The sequence below is a fragment of the Nuphar pumila genome, chromosome 2 (genome assembly GCF_984573655.1).
Source record: "Nuphar pumila chromosome 2, dmNupPumi1.hap1.1, whole genome shotgun sequence".
Lineage (NCBI taxonomy): Eukaryota > Viridiplantae > Streptophyta > Magnoliopsida > Nymphaeales > Nymphaeaceae > Nuphar > Nuphar pumila.
In genome coordinates, this window is record NC_143250.1 from 57,897,255 (window position 1) to 57,921,928 (window position 24,674).

A 24,674-nucleotide genomic window follows, 5' to 3' on the forward strand; every position below is an offset into this window, starting at 1 on the left:
ACAAATGTTTTCAACAAAAATTAACCGCTGTAGCTGGAACAATATCCAATGGATTAATATGATAAAACTATGATAATCGATCAGATGATCGATTAATCTCCACACAAATTGTTGAGAAAACAAATTCAGTGCTCGATTATTCAATCTGATTTATCCATTTCAGCTTATGATGATGTTGATGCTGATCATTAAACTAAAATGTAAATACAAAATCAAGAACAGGATGACATTTAGAATCAAACAACAATTATTCTAACAGAATCCCTTTTTTTTTATTTTGATTTTAAGCAACCGATCGACTACTGTAATGAACAATGGAATAAAAAAAAGAAAATTAGGAAAAGAAGATTAGGGGAAGAAAAGAAGATGCAGAGGAAGGAGAAGAAGATCTGAAGGAGAAGAAGAAGAATCAGAGGAAGAAGAAGAACTGAAGAAGAGGAGGAGGAATCAGAACTTACCGTGATGAAGAAGAAGCTGAAGAAGAGGTGGCGGCCTCCTCCACCACTGTTGTCACCGGACTGAAGCTTCACCACCACCGGTTGCTGGATTTGACAGAGAAAGAGGGAGAAAGGGAAGGTAGAGAAGGGGAGTAACCACCGGTGATGGTGGAGGAAGGAGAGAAGAAAGGGAATACAGGGAAAGAGGACGGTTCGGGCGTGAATGGAAGAGGCGCCCTTCTTTCTCTGTTTTTGGGGTTTTTAAAAACAACAAACCGGCTGGAACCGGTTTGAAGCAAATGCAAACTGGTTCAAGCCGGTTTGTTTATTATTTTTTTTTTAGTTTTCTTTTAGAAATACAAACTGGTTCAACTGGTTTGTGTTATTATTTTTTTTTCAATTTTCCAAAAATTACAAACCATGTAATGATTTGTTTTTATTATTTTATATTTATAATTTTTAAAAGTAAAGAAAACCTATTAATCGTTTTATTATGAAAATTTTCAAAAACAAGACTATTTATTTATAAAGAAAATAAAAAACTAATCTAATTATATATATTTTTTTCTTTTCTAAAAAAAAACAAACATTTAAAATGATTTAAAAAAAACTATTTTCTCTATTGTTTATTTTTAATAAAAACTAAAACCAAACTACAAAAACTAAAATAGGTATAAAAATGTAAAATAAAACTATTTTTCCTGCATTTTCTATTTTTAAATCATTTTAGCACATTTACTCGAAAACTAACATAAAATTGGGTTTTTGAAACATTATTTCATAAAATCATGCATTTTTAAATGTTAATTAACCCTGATTTATATGCATGATCAAATACCCCCATGCTTATATTTTGCTAGTCCTCGAGCAAACTAGAAAAAATGCAAGAAATCAAACTATCACCTAACTCACTTTCGTAGGAATCACGGTTGCATTTAGCTCATGCAACAAGCCCTTTCAACCCCTGGGTTACCCCAGTGGACGAGTAAGGTCTCGTGAGGGTTTGCAGTGATGCTACCCACAAACATCTCTGTCATGTATGCATAATATTACACATCCTCACAATCAGTAGGTAATTAAAGACTTTATTTTCACAAATATTTCCTGTTATTTCAAAGTCAAAATATAATTAGAATCTTTTATATACCACCACAGAAAAAGAATTTCTTTCACTTTTCTAAATATCACAATTATTTATGTTTTATTCTTAGAAAATCCAATAAAAACATATTATTATTTACTTATCCTCACTCATATGTTTTCTACACAGGTTTTCTCAATTACACTTCTAAGCATTGAACTTTTCTTTCTTTTTCAGCCCTTTTCTCAATTTTTTCATTTTTTCACGCTTTTTCTTTTGGCGTATTCATTCTTCTCTTATAGCTTGCGTGTGGTCTGCTTTTATGCCTTGTGCAATGTTAATATCTTCTATACTTTTTCAATACATACCAAAAGATATCAACTAAGACATAAAAGTGACTTCCTTCATTCACCTTTATAACATGAGAGTCAAATATTTCAACTTGTATCTGTTCTCAGTTACTTAGAATCACGAAGTTTTCCACTCTCCTTTTCGAAAATGGAATTAAAAGTTTCAACTTACATCTAAGTTCCATCTACTAAGGATTGTGGAATTATCCAAACAACCTAAAGCTGCTATATATTTTTTTTCTTTTGAGCTCATTTTTTTCGCTTTTGTTCATTTGCTTAGTTTTTCAAAAATAGAACTGTGCATATTCATATTTATGATTCAAAATAAATTCTAACATGTATTTATCATCATTTCTTTGAAATCCGCATAAAAAACCATAATTTTTAGATCTATGTCAGAAAAATTTTTCGTGGGGCTTAAAAATCCTCTAAAAACATCAGATTTGAAATAACATTCATATAAGTTCAAACTCTTTCTTTAAAAATCTACTTTTCATGAGAGATGTGTAAACATGTGCAAGAACGTAAACAGAAATATCAAGGTGTGCAAACTACACCCTCCCCCATGCTTGAATGACACTGTCCCAGTGGCACTCCCCCATGCTTATATGAAACTAAGTGAATGCACATGAGAGAAATAAATGAGGGAAAAGAGTAGAATGACCTGACATGAATTAAAAATGCACGTTCTATGAATGTAATGAATGTAATGAATACAATGTATACATGACAAAACATGAAACTCATAGAAAAGATAGAAAACGAAAAATAAAACCAAATGAAATCTATAAATCCTAACAAATGTAATACTGTACAGAATATGGGTTGCCTCCCATAAAGCGCTAAGTTTCACGTCCCCAGCCAGACGGATCCCTGGAAAAACCCTTCATCATCCATGAGATCAATGGACATGAAGTGAGACTCAACCGAGCTCTATGAAGAAAAGAGTGTCATCTGTGACACTACGCACTGTGTTTCCATCCCGTCTACCTCTAACTGTAGTATCAAAACTCTCTTGACATGAAGAACGGAGATTAGTCTCATCTGAGAGACTGGTCAAGAATCGAGAGTCTAGGACCGACCGAGTATCAAGGAATGCTACTTCAGACAAATGGTGAATATGATCTGGCTTGACTTGATCAAGCACCTTCTGCATCTGTACCTCTTGCTTACTAAAAATTGGTGATCCTAAAGGCTGAGAAAATGGGCCTTTATATGATGAAAATGTATGCTGTGAGTAAGGCCCCTTCTGTTGAGGTATCATGGAGATCGACTCGTCAGTAGAAATGATATGGGGTTCATGAGTCGATTCCTGAGTGGAGTGACACGCCTTCCCATACTGAAGGGATGTAATAGATTTGACTTGCTCATGATGTGAATCGGTGGGTTGCAAGTCAAATGACATGGAATCCTCTCCCTTTGAGACAACAGACTGACTATGAAGGTTCTCCTGGCTTTGCCTACTCAAGGTCTCAACCAACTGTCCCATTTGAGTCTCTAGCTTGGCTATTGACTGCGTATGGGAGCTCAAAACTTGTAATATCCTATCTTGGAAGGATTGACTAAATGAAGGCTCATGAGGATGGGGTTGAGTATAAAGAGGTTGGGCTGAGGGATGAACCTGTGGAAAAATGGGATGCGAGTATCCTTGTGAAGGGTTACTGGGTCTATACTGTGTCTGGGAGGGGTGATGGGATAGGGGAATGGATTGGTTTCGCCAACCTGGGGTATATGATGGTGTAAATAAATCAGGCATGGGTTTAGCGAAACCTTGGGCAGCATTCACCTGCTCCTAAACGAATTCAGAATATAATGGTGCTGCCGGACAATCTGAAACACAGTGTGCAGGGCTAGCACATAGCTCGCACACTCTTTCTACTTGATTTCTCGAAGAATTGGCTAGGAATTGATCTAACTTCCTAGTCAACTGGTCAACCTTGGTACGCAATTCTAACTCGGACCCAACTTCGGAAATCCCAACTTTCCTAGGACCACTAGACAGAGATGTAGTCCTATCGAGCCGTGAAGACAAAGCATGATGCATCGTGTTTTCACTCAAGGTCTTGAATAGAGACCACACCTCGTCCTCACTCTTGAGCATAAAAGTGCCCCAACAAGACGAATCAACCATTTGACGGTGCTTTTCAGTAAGCCCGTCATAAAAATACTGCACCAACTGCCAACGAGGCACCTGGTGATGGGGACACTTGCGAAGAAGATCTTTCAATCTCTCCCAAGACTCGTGAAATTGTTCTCCCTCAATTTGAGAAAAACTGGTTATAGCTTTACGAAACTGGTTAGTCTTACCAATTGGGAAATATTTTTTTAAAAATTCTTTTTGCATTCTTTCCCAAGTAGTAATACGAACCGTCTCAAGAGATTTTAACCAGTGCTTGGCTTTATCTTTGAGAGAGAATGGAAACAAAATCAACCGCATAGCATCATCTCCAAAGTTATTGATTCGCACAGTCGAGCAAATCTCAAGGAATTCGTCGAGATGACGATATGGGTCTTCATTGCTAAGGCCATAAAACGAAGGTAACATTTGAATCACACTGGCCTTAATCTCAAAATGGCTCGCTCCTACATCAGGTCTCGTGATGCAGAAGGTGGGAGTATACGTATTTGGCATGAAGTACTCCCTCAAAGGACGGATAAATTGATGATCGTCAGCCATTGCGTACACCTTAGAGTAGACTGGTGTAGCACACGTCCTAACTTTGGGTTTTCTACCTAACTAATGCACTAAGCGGCCAAACCACGCAAACCACAAAGCGAGTAAACTAAAAACAACAAAAACTAAACAAACACCATGCAGTTACACATAACAGAGATTATGCAAAGAAATATGAAATCTATGTGTACGGTACCAATCGTATACAGTCACCTCTAAGGGAATCCTAATAGGTGGGTTGTGCAGAAAAGTAAGCTTGTCTTTAAGATATGCACATACGTGGTTCTAAACCTAAATGCAACACAAACACTAGGCAGTAAAGTGAATACTAATATTACGCCGTTCCCCGGCAACAACGCCAAAAATTTGATGTCTTCTTTTAAATCGTTGTAATTTTGAAAAGATTTTTATATGAAAAACATGTGAAAACCAGACATCAAATAATAAAAACCGGTTCTCACTAGTGGATGAGACCGGGTCGAACTCAGGGAACCGAAATATATCGTATTCAAGTACACAAATCTAACCTATTCTTTATTGCCGAATTGTGTGAAATGTAAAATGTTCAGAAAAGGTAAAAACAACTAACTATTACAACAAATGAATACCCTTCGCAGAGGGCGTAAAGTGCAATATTTACAAACCCAATCAAAGTCCTAATTCTAAACTAAAGAGTAAAAATCTTCTACTCTATTGCTTCCCCGTGTCACATAATCACTTCCGCTCCAATCCCTTGCAATCCTGCACAAGTCAAACGAGACACGAGCAGTACACAATAAAAGAATAAAACTATACTACAAGAATTATAAAATCTAAATGACTCCCCTAAGTAAAAATGATTACTAACTACTAATTGATATGAACTAAAATGCTAACTATTACAAAAGATGTTAATCAAGTCTACTACTAACTAATTGATTAACTATTGTTATATTAAACTAAACAACTACAAGCTAATGAATTACTAATCTGTAAGATGAAACATCAACAACCAATTCTCAACAATTCTTAGTGAAACTCAAATTTTGTTCCAGCTAATACTTAATGAACATATGCAATGAAGCTCATTAAAAATCAACAATGGAATTCAGTAAAAATCTGTAAGTAACAATCAGTGAAAAATATGAAAATTCTCTAAAAACCATTGCTAACATTAATCCAATCAGCTGGAAATTACACCAGAAATTCAGAAATCATTAACAGCAACAGAGATAGTAGTTTAGACATTTAACTTGAATCCAGCTATCCGGTTATACCAATTCACAACCCATTAACACATAAATGAACTGTTGTTACCAGATTACCATTTCAGGGCAAAAATGAGATGCCGACAGATCAAGATGGACATAATAATTGCCAGAATTTCAGTCATGAATCAGAACTCCACTCCATACCGAGGCTCAGTAGAACAAGTGATCAGAATGTTTCTTCACCCAAGCAAACAAAAATCTACTGATCCGATTATTGCCAGAATCTCCAGATCATTGCCGGACATTTTATCATCGCTGGAACAAATGCTCATCAATCATATGCAATTGATAATCAACTTATTTGCAAATACAAATCTATCTTTCAGAATAAATGTTTTCAACAAAAATTAACCTCTGTAGCTGGAACAATATCCAATGGATTAATATGATAAAACTATGATAATCGATCAGATGATCGATTAATCTCCACACAAATTGCTGAGAAAACAAATTCAGTGCTCGATCATTCAATCCGGTTTATCCATTTCAGCTTATGATGATGTTGATGCTGATCATTAAACTAAAATGTAAATACAAAATCAAGAACAGGATGACATTTAGAATCAAACAACAATTATTCTAACAGAATCCCTTTTTTTTTATTTTGATTTTAAGCAACCGATCGACTACTGTAATGAACAATGGAATAAAAAAAAGAAAATTAGGAAAAGAAGATTAGGGGAAGAAAATAAGATGCAGAGGAAGGAGAAGAAGATCTGAAGGAGAAGAAGAAGAATCGGAGGAAGAAGAAGAACTGAAGAAGAGGAGGAGGAATCAAAACTTACCATGATGAAGAAGAAGCTGAAGAAGAGGTGGCGGCCTCCTCCACCACTGATGTCAACGGACTGAAGCTTCACCACCACCGTTTGCCGGATTTGACAGAGAAAGAGGGAGAAAGGGAAGGTAGAGAAGGGGAGTAACCACCGGCGATGGTGGAGGAAGGAGAGAAGAAAGGGAATAGAGGGAAAGAGGGGAAAGAGAACGGTTCAGGCGTGAATGGAAGAGGCGCCCTTCTTTCTCTGTTTTTGGGGTTTTTAAAAACAACAAACCGGCTGGAACCGGTTTGAAACAAATGCAAACTGGTTCAAGCCGGTTTGTTTATTATTTTTTTTTTAGTTTTCTTTTAGAAATACAAACTGGTTCAACTGGTTTGTGTTATTATTTTTTTTTCAATTTTCCAAAAATTACAAACCATGTAATGATTTGTTTTTATTATTTTATATTTATAATTTTTAAAAGTAAAGAAAACCTATTAATCATTTTATTATGAAAATTTTCAAAAACAAGACTATTTATTTATAAAGAAAATAAAAAACTAATCTAATTATATATTTTTTTTTCTTTTCTAAAAAAAGACAAACATTTAAAATGATTTAAAAAAAAACTATTTTCTCTATTGTTTATTTTTAATAAAAACTAAAACCAAACTACAAAAACTAAAATAGGCATAAAAATGTAAAATAAAACTATTTTTCCTGCATTTTGTATTTTTAAATCATTTTAGCACATTTACTCGAAAACTAACATAAAATTGGGTTTTTGAAACATTATTTCATAAAATCATGCATTTTTAAATGTTAATTAACCTTGATTTATATGCATGATCAGTAAGTTTTTCAAAGATCAGAAAAGAGAGTTTAGCAAATCCTTAATGGCAGTTACATCCTTCTGAATTGAAGCAAGTTGTTGAGTCACATCTTCACGAAAGGTGTGTTGATGCAGCTCCAAAGCTTCCAGTCTCTGCATAACTTCATCATGGTCTTGATTTGTCGAAAATTGTTTTCTTTTTGCATGAGATGAAGGTGTCGCAGAGGGTGAAGGTTCAAAAATAGATGGTTCATTAGGACCAGATGGTTCAGTTTGATCAACATTTAAAGGAGGCAGATATTTAATTTTCATTCTTTTAAAAATTGTTTGATCAAAGAACTCTTTTTGCTCAATGTACTTTTCATTTGTTAAAGGAACTTTAAAATGTCTAAAAATACGGGTTAAAAGACAACCATAAGGAAGAAATGGTTTTTGTTTCCACAAGTTTGTAAAATACACATTGGCCCAGTTGACAGAAATATTTCCAAAAAAAACATAAAGAGCCGTAGATAGATCTGTGGAATAATAATCAAAAGAACCAGTTTTGGGTAGAACATTGTGGGCAAGGATTCGTCCAGCAATGCGTGCACGAGTTTGAAGATTAGTATTTTTGAAAGGAGGGCAGTGAGGTGCTTCTGGAAGAAGAATTTGTTCAAAAACTCTTTCATCATTCAATTCATTAGTGTTGAAAAGAGTGTCTGAAGGTGGAATTTCATGAATTTCTCCAAGTAATTTTGAATCAAACTCGATTTCAACATCATGAACAAGAGAAGACAAAACTCCAGTTTCATGATTCATTTGTAAATTCGTGTAAAACAAGTGAATAAGAAAAGGATAGTGAAGGGTGTCTGCACAAGCATAAAAAAGATGTGAAATACCAGGAAATAATTCTCTTATTTTGTAAGGAGAAAACAAGTGAAATAGAACATTTCGGCCTGGTAAAATAGGTAGTGCAGAAATTGATCCAAAAGTGTCATAGAGAAGAGGATTGCGAAGTAATCTTAGTGAAAAACCATGTCTTGAAGTAGGTGTAGGAGGAGGAGAACCTAAACCTTTTGCAGATGCAGACTTCGTGCGAGGCATGGTTACCAAAATGTTGGCTTCCAAATGACGTCCGGCAAGGGGAAAAAAACTTTCCGGCGATAAAAAACGAAGGACAATGTGGTGGCTAACGATGAGGAGAAGTCGGCCAAAAGGGGATTCCGGCAAAGCACTGTCACAGCAAGAGAGTTCCGGCGTTTCAAGATCACGGCCAGAAGATTCCGGCGTCTCCCTGTTACGGTAAGAAAATCCCGGCGATGATGGAGTTGATCGGCACTCCGAGGGTTTTTCGGAAGAAAGAGAGGCAAGAGAGAAAGAGGGGTTTAAGGGTTTCGTTTTTAAGAAAAAAAGAAAAGGTACGAAGTGAAATAATGCCTCCTTTTTAAAAAAAAATGGGTTTTAAAAACAAATCCAAGGGGTGTCGGGTCCCTTCACTTAATTTTTTTTAAAAAAAATTTAGTCGACTAAAACTTTATCGGTCGACTAAAAAGTGCGACTTATTCTAAAAATATCATCAGTCGACTAGAAATATATTGGTCGACTAATATGGTGCGATACATTCCAAAATATAAAACACCAGTCGACTAAAATTTTATCGGTCGACTAATATAGTGCGATTTTAAGATTTTGTTCAAAAATCAACATTTTTATAAATCCAAAAACGAGCAAATACCTAGTTCTCTCCTAATTCTCATAAAATCTTTATTTTTAAGAGGTTTAGTGAAGATATCAGCATGTTGTTCTTTAGTGGAAATAAAATTTAACGAAATATCTCCTTTTAACACATGATCTCTTAAAAAATGATGTCTGACTTCAATATGCTTAGTTCTTGAGTGCTGAATAGGATTTTTCGAAAGATTTATAGCACTAGTGTTATCACAATAAATAGTTGTTGTGGAGTAATTCAAACCAAAATCTTTTAAGGTCTGTTTTATCCAAAGTACTTGTGAACATGCTAAACTAGCCGCTATATATTCAGCTTCAGTTGTTGAGAGTGATACTGAATTTTGCTTCTTACTAAACCAAGAGACTAAGGAATTTCCCAAGAAATGACAAGTTCCACTAGTACTCTTGCGATCAGATTTACTTCCTGCAAAATCTGCATCACTATATGAAACTAAATCAAAGGAAGATGATTTTGGGTAAAACAAACCGAAATTTGAAGTATCTTTCAAATAACGAAGAATTTGTTTTACTGCAGTTAAATGAGATTCCTTTGGATAAGCTTGAAATCTTGCACACATACAAACACTAAACATAATATCAGGTCGACTAGCAGTTAAGTATAATAGAGATCCGATCATACCTATGTAGAGCTTAGTATCTACACTTTTACCATTTTCATCTTTATCAAGAGAAGTAGTTGTACTCATAGGATTCCTTCTTGATTTCGATGAGTCCATCCCAAATCTCTTGAGAAGTTCTTTTGTATACTTAGCCTGATTGATGAAGATTCCTTCTTCAGTTTGTTTTATTTGAAGTCCAAGGAAGTAGTTTAATTCGCCCATCAAGCTCATTTCAAATTCTTCCTGCATAGCCTTAGCAAATTCTTTACAAAGAGAATCATTAGTAGAACCAAATATTATGTCATCAACATAAATTTGCACAATAAGAATATCTGAATTAAAATGTTTAATAAATAAAGTAGAGTCTACCCGACCAATGAAAAAACCAAATTGTTCTAGAAAATTTTGTAGTCTTTCATACCACGCTCTTGGTGCTTGTTTGAGTCCATACAGAGCTCTTTTCAATTTGTAGACCTTTTCTGGATATTTCTCATTTTCAAAGCCTGGAGGTTGCTCTACATAAACTTCTTCATTGATGTGTCCATTTAAGAATGCACTCTTAACATCAATTTGATATAACTTGAAGTTCATGTAACTAGCAAAAGCAAGCATCATACGAATTGACTCTAATCGAGCCACTGGTGCATAGGTTTCATCAAAATCTATGCCTTCTTCTTGATTATAGCCTTGTGCCACTAGCCTTGCTTTGTTACGAATGACTTCACCATTTTCATCCAACTTATTTCGGAAGACCCATCTTGTTCCAATTACTGGATGATCCTTTGGTCTATCAACTAGATCCCAAACATTATTCCTAGTAAATTGGTTAAGTTCTTCAGACATGGCTAAAAGCCAAAATTCATCATCACATGCCTCATTGATATTCTTTGGTTCTAATTTAGATATAAAAGCAACATTTGCAATATATTTTTCTAACTGCCTTCTAGTTTGGACACCACTCTTTATTTCACCAATAACTTGTTCATGTAGATGATTAGGAACTTTTTTCCAAACCGGTTGAAGAAGAATATTTTCTTGAGAAGTACTCTCTATCAAGGGTTCTTCTTGAAGTATTGCTTCTTCTTCTTCGCTTAGAGGAATAACCTGCTCACAATTCTCATCAAATGCAACATGTAAAGATTCTTCAATACAAGATGTTCTTTTATTGAAAATACGATATGCTTTACTTCTAGAAGAATATCCAATAAATATTGATTCATCTGATTTTGAATCAAACTTATCAAGATTATCTTTGGTATTTAACAAGAAACATTTACTACCAAAAATTTTGAAATATGAGATCTTTGGTATACGATCATAATACAATTCAAAACATGTTTTATGTAAAATTGGTCGAATAAGAACACAATTTAAGACATAACATGCTGTATTAATTGCTTCAGCCCAAAAATATTTTGGTAAATTTTTATCTTGAAGCATGGTTCTAGCACATTTTTGCAAAGTTCTATTCTTTCTTTCAACAACTCCATTTTGTGGAGCCGCTCTAGGAAAAGCAAAGTTGTGAGAGATACCATGTAAATCACAAAACTTTAGAAAAGATTCATTTTCAAATTCACCACCATGATCACTACGAATTTTAATAATAGATGTAGATTTTTCATTTGTAATTCTTCTACAAAGTTTAGAAAATTCTGAAAAAGCATCATTTTTGCTTTTTAGAAAAATCACCCATGTAAACCGAGAATAATCATCTACTATAACAAAAACATACTTGCTACCATTCAAACTTTGAATTCTAGATGATCCAAATAGATCTAAATGTAAAAGTTCAAGAGGATGTTTTGTTGAAACTATATCTTTTGCTTTAAAAGAACTCTTGATTTGTTTACCCCTTTGACAAGCATCACATAAGTGATCCTTTTTATATGGTATTCTAGGTAGGCCTCTTACAAGATCATTCTTGGATAATTTTGAAATAATTTTAAAGTTAACATGTCCAAGTCTCTTATGCCATAACCATTGAATTTCATTTGAAACAATAAGACATTTTTCATTAAAAGAGGGTAATTCATCTAGATATAGTTCATACACATTGTTTCTTCTTTTACCTTTAAAAATGATCTTTTTAGATTGAAAATCAGAAATTAAGCATAAATCATTTTCAAAAGAAACATGAAAACCTTTATCACATAATTGACTAATAGATATTAAATTATGCTTTAAACCATCCACTAAAAGAACATTTTCTATCAAGGGAAATTTTGGATTACCAATATTACCAATACCTATCACTTTTCCCTTGTTATTGTCACCAAAGGTGACGGTTCCTCCATCCTTATTTTGGAGGGTGGAAAATAACTCCGGCCTTCCAGTCATATGTTTGGAACAACCGCTGTCCAATATTCATTTGCTCCTTATGTTGTGTACCTACAACAAAATCAGAAAACAAAGCATTTGACCCCTTTCTATTTTTGGGTCCATGAGAGTTAGTCTTAGGAACCCATATCCATTTGGATTTTGGTTTCCTTTGATAATAAATATTCTTTCTATAAAAGGATTTAGAATAAACATTTCTAGAATAATCATTTCTAGATGCATTTCTATTAGAACTAGAAAGTTTAGTTTTATGAACAAAAGGTTGAGAATAATGTCTTTGATTTTTCACCACATAGTTTGGTCTATTTTGAGTATCAAAGAAGCTATATCCCAATCCGGTTTTATTAACCGAGCATCTTTGAGAACCAAGAAGTTTTTCTAGATTCTCTTGACCATTTGTGAATTTGGTCACTATAGAAAGAAGATCATTTGACTTTTCTTTAAGACTAGATATTTCCTTTTGTAAGAGATTGGTTCTAACTCCAATTTCTTTTATCTTAATTGCTTGGCAAGAATTTTCCTTCTTGAGATCTTCTATTTCTTGAAGTAACACTTTATTTTGAGAGTCAAGAGTTAAATTTTCAGTTTTTAACTCTTTATTTTTAGAACTAAGACTCTTAAATTTAGCATATAAATCATTAAATGCTTCAAATAACTCATCATAGTCAAATTGACTTACCGAATCTTCTTGTGCTACAAAACACATGTTGGCGACTTCTTCATTTGATTCTTCATCGGAAGAGGAGTCACTATCATCCCAACAGGCTTGAAATGCCTTTTTCTTCTTGAATTGGTCCTTGGGCTTGAATTTGAGAAGAGGACAATCTTTCTTGATATGTCCTGCCTTTTTGCAGTTAAAGCACTTTACTTCATTGGGAATGAAAGAATCTGCTTTCTTTGCCTTTCTTTGAAATCTTCCCTTTTTGATGAATCTTCTGAATTGCCTTGTGATGAGGGCAATATCTTCATCTTCTTCAGAATTTTCTGAGTCAGAAGTAGCCTTAAAAGCAAGAGATTTCTTTTTAGGCTCTTCTTCTTGTCTGTCTTGAAGTTGGACCTCATATGCCATTAGGTTACCAACTAAGTCTTCAAGAGTGAGAGTATTGAGATCATTTGCTTCTTCAATAGCAGTGGTTTTTCTCTCCCATTCAGGAGTTAAACACCTTAGAATCTTTCTGACTAAATCCACTTGTGAATATTCTTTTTCAAGGGATTTCAAAGTGTTAGTTATATCGGTCATTCTAGTTACCATGTCCGATATAGATTCATTTTGCTTCATTTTGAACAATTCAAATTTATGAACTAAAGAAGCAATTTTAGATTCCTTTACCTTTGACGTACCTTCGTGTGTTACGAGAAGAGTATGCCAGATTTCATTAGCTGTAGAGCATTGAGAGATGCGATTGAACTCTACCTTGTCAACGCCACAATATAAGGCATTCATTGCCTTGGCATTAAGTGAAGCAGTCTTCTTTTCATCATCGGTCCATCGGCTGAAATCAGTTGATGGAGTTTGGTACTTTTCTGAAACAACTCTCCAGATATCGAGATCCATGGATTGCAGGAATATTGTCATTCTTACTTTCCAGTATCCATAGTTTGTTCCGTCGAAGAGAGGAGGACGAACAGAGGAGCTTCCTTCTTTGTGCTGAGATGTTGTAGTTGCCATGCTAGATAATGGTCAAATCAAAGTAATAGCAAACCTTGCTCTGATACCAAATGAAAGTGCACTAGGATCGAGGCAACGAGCACTAGAGGGGGGGTGAATAGTGCTTTTAAAAATTTCTGTGGAATATTGAATGATTTTGCAAATCTCAAAGCAAACACACAAAGAACACAAGATTTTATCCTAGTTCGGTCAAACCCGACCTACATCCAGTCCCCAAGCAAAACCCGCTTGAGATTTTCCACTATCAACCTTGTAAACTACAAGATCACACAGACCATAACCGGTCCCACTTTCAATAACAATCCTACTGAAAGCAAACAACTCCTTTACACCAAGGAGTCCTTCTTTTTACACAAAAGAAATAACAACTTACAATACAACCTATGAGCCTTCCTTTTGAATGCAAATGAGATGCAATTGGCTTTTGAGGTTGTTGAAACACTCTACTCACGAATTCACTATCTCTCAAAGTGATTTGAGTGAAAAACTGAAGTGAAAATTTCACGTGAGTGAGAAAACAAATACTTGAATGAATAGGAGTGAAAAGCAAGAAGTAATTCAATATAATTCTATTGAATTTGATGTTTTTGAGTGTAGAATGCACTCATATTTATAGTTAAAAGATTCCATATGTTGAGAGTATGAAAGGGTATCAAAACTGTCCATTTCGAACGATCAAAACGTTTGAAAAATGAAAAGACGCGCCTTTTTGAAGTTTCAGGAAAATGGCAAAATTAGTCGACTGAAACATCAGTTAGTCGACTAATAGTTAGTTATTAGTAGACTGACCGTTATCGTCGGTCGACTGATCTGTTAATCGAGCCGTTTGAAAATCTGAACTTTTGAAACTTAGTCGACTTGAGAAAAGTTAGTCGACTGATAATATCATCAGTAAACTGAAAAACCTTTTAGTCGACTGCTGCTAAAAACTTCTAAAAAAAACAAACATTCTGTTCAGTCGACTGATAAAAAGCATTAGTCGACTGCTGCTAAATTTTTTCAGAAAACACATGTTTTGTTCAGTCGACTGATAAAACCATTAGTCGACTGCTGCTAATTTTCCAGAAAACAGACATTTTGTCCAGTCGACTGATAAAATCTTCGGTCGACTAATTTGACAAGAATGACTTTTTAGAAAATATGGCGCGAAAGGATTAGTCTACTGATAAGTCTATTGGTCAACTAATAAACATGAAAATTTAAGAAATGAGTTTTGTAAAAAGATTTTCAAAAGAGTTTCTTTTAGAAAAGTTTTTCTAAAGACTTTTAAGGTGAAATGCAACCTAAATATGCACTCTAAGTAAGGCTCTTACAAGAATCTAAGACTTTTAATGAATTAAACATTTGCACACTAGTCTTCAAGGATTCTTCACCGAATTCTTCAATTTCTTCATAGCCTTAGCTGAAATGCAGTTGATTCTACTTGCTCATCATCAAAACCTTGTACTTGAAGTATCATGTATGGCTTCATTGTTGTAACAGAAACTTCCTTCCACCCTGGTTCTTCTGAAAATGCCTCTTCCTTGGCCAACTCCCATGGCCATGATTCTGCTGTTGCTGACGTGGTACGGGAGTCTTCTGCGATTCTGCCCAGTCATGTTCAAGCAAGGAGGCCATCTCTAAAGCCTCATCGACTGTCGTAGGTGCACGTGTGTACACCTTCGCCCGTAAGACTGGCTTCAGACCTCGAGTAAATTTAAGAGCTCGTTCCTTTTCTGTCATGTATAAGTTCGGACAAAACCTCTCCAGGCTGTGAAAACGTGTGACGTATTCAGAGAGAGAAGAACTACCCTGTTGGAGGTCAAGAAACTCCTGTATTTTTTGGCTCCTCTCGTGAGCTGGAAAGTAAGCTGCGTAGAACGCTTCCACGAACTGGTCCCACTCTACAGGCTGGTTGTCGAATTTTATCTCTCAGGTGGTCGCCCACCACCTTTCTGCATCCTTCTTGAGACGATATGTCCCAAAATTCACCTTCTGATCATCACCAACTTATAACACACGAAAGATATGCTCTATTTTTCTGATTCAATCTTCGACTGCTTCTGGCGATGATTTTCCATCAAACGAGGGAGGGTTCAAGCTCATAAATTGCTTATATGGGATTGCTGTAACAGGAATCTGGGAAGGTGTTCCCTGTCCCTGGGCGGCCTCCTGGAGGTGCTCGCCCATGTTCCTCATGGTCTCAGCCTGTCGACCCACAACCTCTGTAAGGTTGTTCAGAGTCTCCATAAGGTCATCACACCTGGTGCGCCACGCTATCTAAATATGAAAAAATCTATGCATAAGCAACCAACAAAAACACAAAGGTGGGAAAATTTCCATTTTATTAATAAGAAACTGCAACATTACGGAAGTACCCTTCATCAAGATAGGGTTGGACAAGCGCTACCAACAACTTACGCACGACAAATCCAAAAATGAAACAATGACTCAGTGTTTCTAATATCGTAACAACACATCACAAATTCATGACTTGCTAGTGTAGAAGTCCCTGTAGTCTTTCCGACTACCATAGCGCCTCGGCCTAACACGTGGAGGAGAAACAACATTCATCAGCGGCGTGTCAGAGATCTCCTGGACTTCCTTCAGAATCGGTGGCACGTACTCTGAAGAAATAGCATAGGGGTAGGACTCGGGAGAATATTGGGGAGAATCAATCACTCTGCGCCTTTCTCCGTCCTGGCTATCCACTTCCACAACCAATGGTCCAGAAACCGAAGATACATCTTCGATGTCTTCCGCATTGCTCATCCAAAGTTCATCCCTCTGCTTCGTCTGACATTCCTCTACGACATGCCCACGAAGACTACAGTAGGGGCACTCAGCCAATTCACGGGGACAGATCTGCCCCGTGTGATCTTTCAAACATCTGGCACATGGAGGTGCCAACATATGCACATTACGTGCCAAATATCGCACAACTCCACTCAAAGCCTCTTCGCCTCGAGTCAGGTTTTGGAGAGCCTCCAAAATCTTGTTGTAAGTCGGGTTTGTCGACATCTATCACATAAGCAGAACCACAACACAAACTATCTAAAAAGCAGGAAATAAAGAAATGAAAGAAGCTTAACTTATACTTACAGTGCGATGGATGATGCACGATAAAGCTCTGACCACACACTTAAACTCTGCTCTGATACCAAACATTGTGGCGCCCCAAACCCCGACCTTGAAAAAACTTGCAAAATTTTTTTTTGAAAGGTTTAAGTAGAAATTCAGCGGAAAGCAGATGTGGAAAAAAAACAGCGAAGCCGCGAGTCTGGGCGGCCACCACAGATAAGTGCAACAAGTGGAAACAGTGTAACCAACGGTGTGTACAAAGGCGTAACTGTGAAATAAGGAGGGTAACCACCCCAACAGTTTAAAGGCTTTACAAAATCTAAGTACAAAAAGTACAAAACAGAGAATACATCCCAATAAACAACCAAAACCCCAAAAGGAGACCACCAGGTACAGGAACTGCACGTCAAGTGTGTGGGTCCCCCGAGCCTCCACCGTGTGTCATCGCATCTGCACTATACCTGTTCGTCACCTACATCCCCATAAAACGGGGTCATTCCTCTTGCGAGGTGGTGAAAAAACAACCACAAGCAATTATATAAATCAATTCACAGGGAAACTGAAAGTAAGCTAACAAGTGATAAGTGTAAAGTGACAAGTACTAGTCAACTAACAAGTAACAAACTGAAGGAACAGTAGAGCAAGTACTCAAAGCAGTAACTAACTGTAACAAGTGCCGTATAAGTAAGGTAACCAAGTAACAGCTGAAACAAGTAAAGTAACTGAAGTATAATCTACAGAACAAGTAAAGTAGCAACTACAGTAAGTCAGCTGTTTGGTTAGTCTTTAAGTTCTTCTGATTACTCCTTCGGGTACGCGAAGGAACCAAGCATTCTGTGAGACATGCACCCGGCGTCTGTTATTCAAATTATCGCGTGGTAACCGGGGAAGCTACAGACCGAGTCAACCATATGCGAGCAGTGCACAACTAAGAGAAAACACTCACATAGGCAAGGATTGCAATCCATACTACTGCAGTAGTGAGGCCCTAAGAAGGTAACATCGACCTCCCTGACGCTGAGTGACTGGAGGCCAAAGGAACGCTACAGCTCCTGTCAAAACACGTGTCGTAGTAACGACAAGTCACTCAGGGTTGTACCATCCACCCTCTCCCAAGGTGAACCATTTTGTGAATGGGGCGAAGCAGATTTATCTTTCTTAAGGATCAAGTTCAAACATACCTCACCACGAAGAATCTGCCTCGTGGTCCCCGCAGGGTATGCAAAACGAGGACTTGGCCTGCCCATCCACGTGCTCAGCCTCACAGGGCCAACGGAGCACACTGCTCGTGAAAGCAGTCAAAACACCATATTATTTTATTTTCTGTTTAGGGTATATCACACAAGAGTCCACGCAACACAAGGGCCACTGCCCGAAGACTCCAACTGAGCCCACAACAAATCATTTCAATATTCATACCCTATGGTGTTCAATTTTCTCACTTTTCATAAGGTAAGTGCACCTAATGCGCTTACTGATGCCTCAGCGATATACCTCCTCCGGGTACGTGCTACTCACAACTGTGTCAAGATGTGCCAAGTGCAAAGTGTAAGAGTATCACAATTTCTATCTTTAGCACAAATATAACCACAGAGACATTACATGATATTAAACTGCACTATATTACGTATTTCAGTGTTATGATTGCATTTATCAACAATTTCATACTCAAGGGTTTGAAATTGAATTTAACTCATTATCCTGTCTAATGGGAATAACATTGGTTTCCCCCAAGGTGAATCGTTGCTCTTGCACAGAAGATGCAACTGCGACCCAAAGGACCATTACACGTGGTTCAACACACTTACATGTTTATGGTGAAATCTGGGATATTCTCATCTTATGGGAACAACATTAGCTATTTCCACGGTATGGGGAGTTGTGCCTGCGGTCCCGAAACAACCGTTTGTCAAAATGAACGCAGGACAACATTAATTGATTCGAAGTGTAACATCATCAAGAGAAATATTTGGACGGGACACAAGAGTGTCGCACGTCCATTCGGTCATACCGAAGCAATCATTTAAGTGTTATTAACCTCTATGAGTACATATATATATAGTCACGTTACAAAGATACTCAAGGTTCCACATACACATACTTATATACACGTATGTATATACACAATCGCACACATATATATATATATATATATATATATATATATATATATATATATATATATATATATATATATATATATATATATATATATATATATATATATATATCGAACTCGATGCAACCCAAGGCATGTGCACTTATGCCAAAAACCTAGCCGAGGTGTGAAGGAGGTGTAGGCTAACTAAACCCGAAATTGGGTCTACTATGGTTCCATTAGTAATGGACTCATGCTGGTTTTGAAAGAAAAGTGTCGGACAGCCATGATAATTGGGTTTTGGGGCTGCAAGGGTGTCAACGAGGAGTTTACACACTTGCGGCAAAAAAGGGGTTCCAATCTCAAACGATGGTCTGGTCTTCTGGGCCATACGGTCATGCATGCCAACTGGATCTGGTCCGACCCATAGTTCAGGCCAGATCGACAAAGGGTTTCGGTTGGGGCTGATTCAAGCCGCTGGCAAGAGTAGCCGTGGCTAAGTCTGCAAGTTGGTCACAAGGGGTTGGACACAGTCGGTCTGGTCCATAGGGCCAGTCTGCTGTCAGCCATCTATAGGTATGAACCATTCGGTTCATACCCAGACCCACAAGGGGTCAGCTCTCACGGCCCGTGTGCCCAGCACCATGCAGCTGGCACCCGACTCCTCCTAAAGTAGAACCATGGCTGACACCATGTGCCAACCTGGTTTCTAACGCATACACAGGTCTGAACCATGGTTCAACCCTGCATGCAAACCGAGGGTGGCCAAATGAAAGAAAGACCTGGGCGCTCGGCACCACCAGGTTCCATCCTTCTCCACCAAAAAGTAGGTAGGTGTAAACACCCCAAATTTTCACCCTCATCCAGTACTTCCATTTCATAAGTCATTACAGATCATTGCATATCATTGCATGTATTCTGCATAGCATTGCATGTCATTGCATAGCATTGCATGTCATTGCATGTCATTGCATAGCATTGCATGTCATTACATCTCATTTTCGAGATCCAGCACTCCTATTTCAAAACATTCAATCCAGATTTGAATTTTAAAGCTTTATTTCAAAATCAATTTCAAAACCTGGGTTTTTATTCAATATTCTGGTATTTTCCAACCCCAGGACTTTGTATTTCGAAATATTTTCTCAGAAAACAATCTGGATTCCTTTCAAATTCAAACTTTAATCGATTTCAATTCACAGATGAGACCCATTCAGATGGTGTCGCTTCTGAATGCCTCTATTCATCAAATTTCTCAAATATTTGAAAGTTTCAGTTCGATCAGGACTCTGTCTCAGAGTCCTAATCCGGTCAGAAGTTTGGTTTTTAAGTCTGTTTTACTTCCATTCTCAATCTTTTTTGTTTGTTTTCGAAATTTAGGTCATTTCACAGAGTCCAGTTAGTTCAGGACTCTATTTTAGAGTTCGGTCGAGTTAGGAGTCTAACCCTGACTGTGTTTTCTGACTTATTTCATCATTTCTTGATAAAATCTTTTGAAAATTCTTTCATTTGGCTTTTAAAATCTAAAATCTCAGAGTCCTAAGAGTTCAGGACTCTAACCCGGAGTTCCAGTTCGCTTGAGACCCTATTTTCAAAGATCTTAAATTTCAAATACTGATTTTAACCCCTTTTCAAAGCCATTTTCAGTGTTTATTTCAAAAAATGTTCAAAATTCGATGTGGGCCCACTCAGTTGGCACCATATCCAGAGGAATTCTAACTCAGTTAGGACCTTATGCCATTTCAAAAATCCTAATTTTAAGTTTACTTTTGAAAATCTTTTGAAAACTCCTTCAATTTCAAGTTTTAAAATCGCTTTTTGAAAAACTCAAGTAGGGCCCACTTGGGGTGGCGCCATATTCGAGTAAGTCAGGGCTAGACTAGGGTTAGTTGATGTCTTGGTTAGTGTTAGAGGTTTAGAAGAGTCAAAACCATTTTGAAAAACTCATTTTGAAAGTTAGTTTTTAAAACTAGTGTTTTTAAAGGTTTTTAAAAGTGTTTTAAAAACCCAATGTGAGAGAATGCCAAGTGGCACCACATTTGGGGGATTCTTAGGTTTAGCTAGGGGTTAATTAGGAACTATTTAGGATAATTTAGACTAGGGGTAGTTAGGTAACTCCACCCCAAAATCGCCCACCCTTTAGAGTCCAAAATTTTCAAAATTGTCAATTTTTAAACCTAATTTTTTTATTATAAAAAGAGGCCCATAGGGGACAATTTTTTAATCTCTCTCCTATTGAGTTCTTGGAGCTTCTCTCTCTTCTCCAGCCCTTACTCCATTGCAGCAGCCTCAAGGTAATGTTTTTCTTTAATTTTTAGTTTTTATTTAAAGTTTTTCATTGTTTTAAGCATGATTTAGCCATTGGCACCATCATCTTCATGGATTAAACCATGGATTTGACCTCAAGAACCATCAAGAATAAGCAAGAACGATCCAAGAAGGTGATATAACCCTGTTTTGGATGATTTACAGAGATTTTAATTCATTAAAATTGATTTTAATATGATTCTTTGCATTATTAACCAATAAAAATATATGATTTACCCTTTTTAATGGGTTAAATCTATGTTTTAAAGGTGATATCAAATTCCAGCCATTGATTCCCTGTTTTTAATTTATTTTCATGGTTTATTCATGTTTGTTTTACGTTCTATAGCATGGAAATAATTTTTATTTACTGTTTTATGATTTATTTTATTTATTTACATTAGTTAATGCATGGTTTTTCAAGTTTCTTAAATTTCTGTGTGTTCTAGGTTTAGAACAGTAAAGATGATGTTATTTCGGATTGAAGCATTCATTGTTTATTTCTGATTTTTTTATATGTGATGCATGCATGAGTTATTGAGTTACTGTAGAAAAATCAGAGGTTTTGGATCTCGGGAACCCTGTCAAAACAAATCAGACATCAAATCGGGTTTTTAAAGCTTTAAAATCGTGGTATAAAATCAAGAAGGTAACTTGCTGTTATGATATTTCTCTCATCTTATATCCGATTTTAGATCTGTAAAGTGTTATGGATTCACATTGAATAGATATGTTTTCTGTGAAATTTTCGGATTTTTTTATCACTGTTTAGTATTTTTCCCCTTTTAGAGAATCTGTTTTTAAATTTAAAACTCGTTAGGGTTTACCAAAACCCTAATCAGACTTGTGTTAGTCATAAATCCCAAACCACAGATCCGATTTTAGATCTGTAAAAAGTGAGTATTGTTATTTTTCTGTCTACTGTTCACCACTAAAATTTCAGAGATTTTTGTTTAGAATTGCTATTTATGTCTGTATTTTCAATCTGGAATAGCTGTTTTAATCCCTGTTAAGAGTGATATATTTTAGCTCAGATTGCCGGAAGGGTTTCTCCCTAACCGTAGATGATTTTTCCGATCTGTAAATTGGGAAATCTCTGTTTTTATTTCTAGTTAGTCTCTGTAAAATTTCATAAATTTCCATGGAGATTTGACCCCTGGTTCAGGTCTTGGATTGAGACTGGTTGGTGAATTAGGTCAAAAATAGCATATTTTAGGGTTTAATGCAATTTTCGAATTAATTTAATGTCAAAAAATTATTTTTATAATTCCAATTCGACATTAGGGTTATAACAAGTGCAGGTACCAATTTTTATGGATTTTGGAATCCATTTGATGGCTGAATTGAGCAAATTGCAAAACCGGGTCCCTGAAAGATCCAAAAACACTGCAAAAATCACAAAATTTATGATATTATTGGATTTTCGTGCATAAGCATATATTTTTAGGGTTTTATTATGTTCATAATCATATTAGGATGTTTTAGGTTTAATTTTGTGCTCATTTGATTTCATTTAGTGCATAAAACCTAAATTTTTACCAAAATCTCTTTCTAAAAACCCTGATTTCAAGGCCATAGTCTTGCTATCGGGGGAAATTTGGTCATTTGACCAAAATTTCAAAATCTCTAACCCTAATTTTCACATATTTAAGCATGTCATATCATATTTAGCTTAGTTTATTACATTCAAATTTCAAAACTTGCATTTTATCAAAATATCTTTCTAAAAACCCTAATTTCAAGGCCATAGTCTTGTTATTAGGGGTATTTTGGTCATTTTGACCCCAATTTCGAAATTTCATATTTTATCTTCCTTATTTATTCAATTTTATTTCATACTTTATCATTTTGATTTAAGGGAATCAAGGAAAAGGCTTATATCTGGCAAAATCCAATAATTTCCTGATATTGTTGGATAAATCTAGAAAAGCCAACATATTTTCATTAACCAAGTTTTCTAGTTTTGTAGGTACATTGAAGACTTTATTTTTCATGTATTTAAATTTCAATAGTGATGTAATTTGTAATTAAACTTTGGAATAAGAATTTACATTTCCTGCTTAGCTTAGGTTGCATTGCATATAGCTTATTTTTATAATTTTAATATGTGATGGATGATGATTCATGCATATTTTTACAAATTCACCATGGTCTACACGAATGGCACATGCACTAGCTTCTATGAAGTTTATAAACTTGGTGGAATTTGTATTTATGGCCATAGTCAGAATATGAATGATACTTAGATTTATGATCTTCACATTAGCCACATTCAGCCTACACTCTTAGGCTAACTTCAAAATGCACTGCATTTCTCAAAAATACAAAAAGTATTTCTCAATTCCTCAAATCCATATTCATTCATTTCATGCATTTGTCAACTCCAATTCAAAATCTAAGTCAAGGAAATTGAATTCCTCAAAATCTCCTAAGTCTTATAGCAAAATCGATTTTCCCAAAGGCATTGAATTTCAAAGAATATTTCAGGTATTTCTCAAGTTCATAAACTCAATTTTCCAAGTTATGCAGTCAATTTCAAAGTTTGAAGTTAGAAAAATCAAAGTTTTTCTAAGTCTTATTCAAAAGAATATGGATTTGCCAATGATATTTCAAGTATTTCCCAAGTTCCAAATTCAAATTTTCTAAGTTAGAATTTCAATTTCCAAGTTTGAATTCAGAGAAACCAAGTCTCTCAGAATCGATTTTCACCAAATGTCAAGGATTTCTCAAAATCGATTTTTACTTCTCTCAGAAGTACATTTCAAATCCCATTTCACGATTTCTCATGTGATATCATTTCCAAGATTTACATTTTCTAAATATTTCAATCATTCAAAGCAAATATCATGTTTTCAAATGTGCATTTTTCTGAAAATTCATAGCACATGCTTGATTCTTTGTGCATTTAGAAATTAGAATATGGTTTAGACAAGTTGAATAGAGTAGAGCATAAGATTGATCCTTGGTTCAATTACCCCTGTTAAAGGTGGCAGGAACGGTTGAACCTCGTACCGACAGGCGAGTCCCATTCTTCGGAATTTTCCCGCATTTTAAAACGGAGGCGAGTTATTTTCAAAAACTTTTTCAAAGGTCAGTTTGATTTGCAAAAGTTAAAAATTTTGCGATGATAACAGGTTTGGCGACCGAGATGGGACCTGTCTTTGCCTGATCAATCTAATGCTCTACTTAGTTCAAATTGTCAAAATCGATTTCCATGGAATGTCAGTTTTGCTTTATGATATCATGTGAACCTAGGAGCCTAGACTTGAACCCAGCTGACATGAAATGCATATAGACTAGGTATGGTTTGGTAGGACCATATTGAGGAGAATTATTCATGCTCACATAGACTTAGGTCTAATACAACACTCCTCAATTTAGGAATTGTATGAAAACAATGCTTGCTTCTTCAAATATTTCAAAAATCTATCTCTTTAGGACTTAGAGCCTTCTATTTGATTGCATGTGCTCATGTTTTTCAAAAATCACCCCACCTA

The 24,674-nt window shown here is 35.9% G+C and overlaps 1 pseudogene; it reads right to left on the minus strand.

Annotated features, from left to right (window-relative positions):
• Nucleotides 1-15,434, minus strand: part of LOC149845518 (putative pectate lyase 18 pseudogene) — a 29,022-nt pseudogene extending 13,588 nt beyond the window's left edge.
• Between the last annotated feature and the right edge of the window lie 9,240 nt (nt 15,435-24,674).